We start from the raw sequence: 6,000 nt of genomic DNA, 5'->3' as shown, positions 1-6,000 counted from the left end.
AATAAGTTTTACCCGTTTTGTACCTTTACTTGTAGACGCTCTCTTCATTGTGTTTTTGTCCTTAGTCTTGTTTGCTTAAGACCTATGCTCAATGACAATGTGTGAAAATATTTTGCACAAGAGAGAGTTCTTACAACTAGTGATCTTTTCTAAGTCATATATTAAGTGGATCACAAATTGTATAAACGAATCATGAATTCTCCCTTTTCTTTAGTGCATATCAAGATAGATGTCAATTAAAATTACCAATTGAAATCAAATTGAAATTACATGAGGCACTAAGAAGTATCAGTGATAATTGAAGTTGTTCAATGATCAACCAATCGATGCGATCAAGAGAACAACATAGGCATTAGATTTACAATCAAGCTCAAAAATAGGAGAATCCAATAAGCATGCTACTTTAGAAATGAAAGCAACAATCCTTGATACAAGCGACATTATTTTAACAAGTTGGATTGATGTGAAGTAGCATACTATAAGAGAAACATTATTCTCATGCAAGAGACTATATGAAATTATTAAGATAAAGCAATAGTCTCAACATAATCAAAATATAAGAATGGACTCCCCCTAAAGATATGCATCAAGTAATTGAAAGAATTGATTTCGATGCATTCACTTTTAAGGACATAAAGGAAGACTCATTTACATCTTGATCAAGGCTCATAAATTTAGCAATAAACAACTTGAGCCTGGTAATCTCATAATGAAAAAAGGATTTAGAATGCTTACAACCACATCATTGATTGTTGTGAAGACCTTATTGACCAGGTAGATGTTGTTGTCCTTGATGTTCTTCCTTTTTCATTTGAGTGTCCTCCCTTTGTATTTGTCTCTTTTTCCTTCCAAACTTATTGAAAGATACTCAAGAGACATGTTAATAGCGCAAGGGAGTATATGGTGAAGGATGATTACTTTAGATGATTAGCATACATAATTCATCATCCACAAGTCACATAGACATGAAGTAAAATCCTTAACATTAGTGCTTATTACTAAAAAGGAATATGCACTATTTAACTATTTGATCAAACATAGGATTTTGCTTCTTCATATTGAATTTTATTAATTATTACTTAAAAGCAAGTCAATATGAGAACATTTATAGCAAAGGTATGAAATAGACTCTAATGGATAAGTGCATTTATGAGAATGTGATTGAATGTACATTAAGACAAATTTAGTCCTCCAAAGAATCTATTCTTCAAGAATGATAATTTAGAGAGAATAACCATTGAAGGGAACTATATTAAAGAGATGAGTTCCCATACCTTTGCTTTTACCTTTCTTTCTTTTTGGTGAAGAGTACCCTTTGAGGCTTGTGACTTTAACCTTGCACTTACTCTCTTGTAGATTTTCATAAGTAAGCTCAAGAGAGATGTTAAAACCAGCACAAGCACTAGTTTCCCTTTTTGTAATCATTTTGATAAAGAATGAAAAGTGAATTACTAAAGCATGGAAATTTTATAGTATGAACTAGATTATTCCATGAAGTATGCCTAGTTTTAACTCATAAAACAAGCATGGTAAAATTCTTGAGACTTAAGGGAATAAATCTAATTCATAACATGGAGAGCGATAAATGTAGAAGAATCATATCCAATTTAAGCAATAAAACATACAACATAAATTATTGGATTGATTTTCCTTGCATGATGGATTACGCATTTCCATAGAGAAACTTATTCTCTAAAAGTGAGACTACTTTGGGTTACTTAAATAAGATCAATAGTCTCACTAGTTTAGTTATAGAGAGAGTTTTCCTTTTATAGGTGTCCTAAGGATTTGAATTCCTTACATGACACCTCATTCTTTTAAGAACATGAAATATCTCTCTGTATCTAGAACATGGCAATAATAGAAAAATTAATGTAAAAACATGCCATGAGAACTTGCAATAATTTAAAGCATGTAGATTGTCATAATATAGAATTTGATAAATACACAATCTACCATATGAGAGGAATTTCTTCAAAGAATGATGACATAATTTTAAAACATCCTTAAGTGCTTTCTATTTCTATGTGACTACACAAGACACATGACAAATTAAGATAATTACACTTAAGAATATAAATGTTACCATCCCTTGACTTTCCTCCATGTTGTAGGTTTTGATATTCCGCACATGATGATTCTTTATTTCCTACAACATTAATATCTTCCCGAGATGATATGAGTTTTGAATACAATAAACTGAAGTAACCTTGGGTCAATCTTGAATATGTAGATCATTTGAAGATTGATAGGTTGAGTTGATAAGAATTTAATTAACTCCCTCAAGCACGCCAAAGGTTCATACCATCTCCTTCTCCTACAAATTTTGTCAAGCACATTTTGGTACCCATCGCTTGATGGGTCCGTTAAGGTTAGTAAACATAGATCTAGGAACCCAAGTGTCCTTTGTGCTAGCGTTAGGTGAACTCATTACCTTTCTAGCACAAGTTGCAATTTTGGGTTGCCTAGTTACATGAGAATCAATTGACAAGTTAGGAGTAAAATTGTCACCAATGGGACAATCCTTGCATTGATGTCCCTTCTTACGGCATGTGTAGCAAAGGCGTTTTCCAAGATTTGACGTTTTCTTCTTTCCATGTTTGTTGCCTGCTACATGGTTAGTAAAAACTTTCTTTTCTAACCCTATGCCTTTTTGTTTTAAATGGGGACAAGATCTAAGCAAGTGTCCCTTCTTGGAGCATTTAAAACAAAGTCTATCATCCTTGTTAATAATCAAGCCATTAATATAGGGACAGGACCTAATCAAGTGCCCTTCTTCAAAGCAATCACTACACCTCTTAATGTGAAGTGTGGCTTGATCATTACCTTGGATGTTACCTTTTGTGGAGGTGTGGTTGAGGCTTTTGGAGGAGGTGTTGAATTTCATCTTTTGTCTCTTGGCAATCCTCAAATCCTTGACATTTTCTTCAAGGGATGTAGTACATGCCACAGTTGTTCCCGTCTCAAGCTTCTTCACCATGTGATCACAGTTATCTTGAGAAGGTTGGGCAATGCATTTCCCTTTTAGTTGTGTCAAGCTCCTTTTTAGCCTCTCATTTTCTTCTTTGAGCTTTTGATATGAATCATCATTTGTTCCTGCAAATTCTAGCTCAAAGGAAGATTTGCTTGTTGACAAACAACAAGCATTAGCACATGGTAATATAGTATCAATTTTAATACATGTGCATGAGTGAGGTTGTTGGGATTTTAAGTTTTCTATCACGACCTCATGAGCAATGTTTAATATGATATGATCATCCGTAAGGTTTTCATGGGAATATAGAAGCATATCATATTTTTCTTGAAAAGCTAGATTTTCAACTTTTAGCTTTTCTACTTGGTCCTTAAGCAAGGTATTCCTATTTACTAATTGAGCGATACAATGTAAAGCGTTATCTTGCTCAATTGAAATAGTTTCATACCTTTGGACCAAATCAACATGAGAGCACTTTAGCTCCTCATGTTCTTTAGTCAACTCGTCAAAGTGTTGCATCTTCATGGAGAGAATATCTTCTAACCTTTGACGAGCTTCGCTTTGCTCTCTCGCTCTTTCTAGAAGTTTGAGCATGACCGCCTTATCTTCTTGGCTTAGGCGAGCATAGAGATGCACAAAGCTTCTTTCTTCCTCCTCATCCTCATTTGTGCTTCTACTATCATTTTCATTAGCCACACAACACATGTGGGAATCGAAATGGGAAGACAAACCTTTTGGAGAGGTGGATTCATCGTTTGGTCTCCATCGTTCATTTTCTCCTTCTTCCTTGTAAGGGTTAGTATCACAAAAACTAAAGAAAGTAGAGGCATCAAATGAACTATTATGTTTGGACTCATCAAATTTGCTTCTAATTCTAGTCCAAATATCATGCACATCATGGACGGATTCGTCATAGTTTGATATGAAGGCATGATAATCTTCTTTGCTAAGAGAATTAGTTAAGATGTCAAAAGCTAGGTAGTTTAAGCGATAACATCTTTGATCCTCCTCGGAATTAATTTTTCCATTAAAACTAGAGGGAAAAATACTCTTGTCAATAATTTGTTCTAATTGAGGATGTATGGTTCTAAAGGCATTTATCACACTAGTAGACCATGAATCATAATTAGAACAATCATCACATAATATCTCAAGAGTTACCTCCTTTTGAGTTGCGTTCGTTGGAGGAGTCTTCTTGTTCTTTTGGGATCTTCTACGAGCCATCACTTCGAGTTGTTAGACTCAAGATGAAGTGCCTTGCTCTGATACCAATTGATAGTCGCCTAGAGGGGGGGGGGGTGGATAGGCGAAACCTGAAAATTAAAACTTTATCCCCCAACTAGATCCTTTGATTAGTGGTTAGAACAAGATGAACAACTATCGGAGTATATATAAAAAAAAACTAAGTTCTTGCTAGTAAAGAGTATAGCTTTCAAATAATGTGGAAGTGATAAATAATACAACTACTAGATGTATGTATAGTAAAGCAAGAAGGCTTAGATGAGAAGAGCAATAAGTAAAGTTCTTTCTTGCGACGGGTTGCTCCACCAAATGAGAATTAAACTTGAAGCAACACCAAAAGATGTTAGCGAAGAATGGCGCAAGAAAACTTAGAGAAGGGAAAGCAAACAAATCACAAGCAATAAACACAATGGACACGGGTGATTTGTTTTACCGAGGTTCGGCCCTCGAAGGCCTAGTCCCCGTTGAGGAGTCCACTTAAGGACGGGCCTTTTTCAACCCTTTCCCTCTCTCCCGATCACACAAGGATCGGCGAGCTCTTCTTCTTCTCAAGGATCACTCTCGATCCCACAAGGATCACCACACTCTTTGGTGTCTCTTGCTAGCTTTTACAAGCCTCCAACACTTTGGAGGAAGTTTGAATGGGAGTCAAAACTCCACGCGCAAATGAACACAAAGATGTAGCTCACACTATCTCTCAATGAATCTCACAAGGCGCTAGGGCTAAACTCAATTGAGTAGCTCTCAATTGCTTGCTCTCTCTTTTGTGGCACTTGTGTTGGTTGTAGTGGACTAAATCTTGTGTATAGGATGGATCAATGAATCTATGTGGTTGGGAGGGCTTGAGTATGTCAACTAGGTGACTTGGAATGTTGCTTGGGCTCCCACCCCTTGAAGTGGCCGGTTGGGGTGGTATTTATAGCCACCATCCAAAATCTAGCCGTTGGGTGAGGCTGCTGGCGATGGGCGCACCGGACAGTCCGGTGCACACCGGACATGTCCGGTGCGACAGCCACGTCATCCTATCCGTTGAGATTGGAGCTGGTCGACCGTTGGAGGCTTTGTCCTCATGTGGCACCGGACAGTCCGGTGCAGCACCGGACAGTCCGGTGCCCCTCTGACTCTCTGCTCTGACTTCTGCCACGTGAACTGTTCCGCACTGTTTACTGTCAGAGTCGACCGTTGGCGGGAAGTAGCCGTTGCTCCGAGGTTGCACCGGACAGTCCGGTGCACACCGGACATGTCCGGTGAATTATAGCGCGCCGGCCCTGGATTTTCCCGAAGCTGGCCAGTTCGGAGCCGCTTCACTCTGGAGCACCGGACACTGTCCGGTGGAGCACCGGACAGTCCGGTGAATTATAGTGGGCTGCGCCTGAGAAACCCGAAGGCGAAGAGTTTGAAGGCCATCTTCCCTGGTGCACCGGACACTGTCCGGTGGTGCACCGGACACTGTCCGGTGGTGCACCGGACACTGTCCGGTGGCACACCGGACAGTCCGGTGCGCCCGACCAGGGAGCACTTCGGTTTCTTTTTGCTCCTTTCTTTTGACTCTTGTCTTGTTCTTTTTATTGATTTTATGTTGAATCTTTGGCACCTGTAGAACATATAATCTAGAGCAAACTAATTAGTCCAATTGTTTGTGTTGGACATTCAACCACCAAAATCATTTAGGAAAAGGTTTAAGGCCTATTTCCCTTTCATATATCATATAGACATACTTTTTAAAATAAGATAATTATTCAAACATGTTCCAAACTTTTACAATGATGTGTGTTATGTGTATG

Source organism: Zea mays, chromosome 7, assembly GCF_902167145.1.
Source record: "Zea mays cultivar B73 chromosome 7, Zm-B73-REFERENCE-NAM-5.0, whole genome shotgun sequence".
NCBI classification, from domain to species: domain Eukaryota; kingdom Viridiplantae; phylum Streptophyta; class Magnoliopsida; order Poales; family Poaceae; genus Zea; species Zea mays.
Note: the sequence above shows the minus strand (reverse complement) of the source record.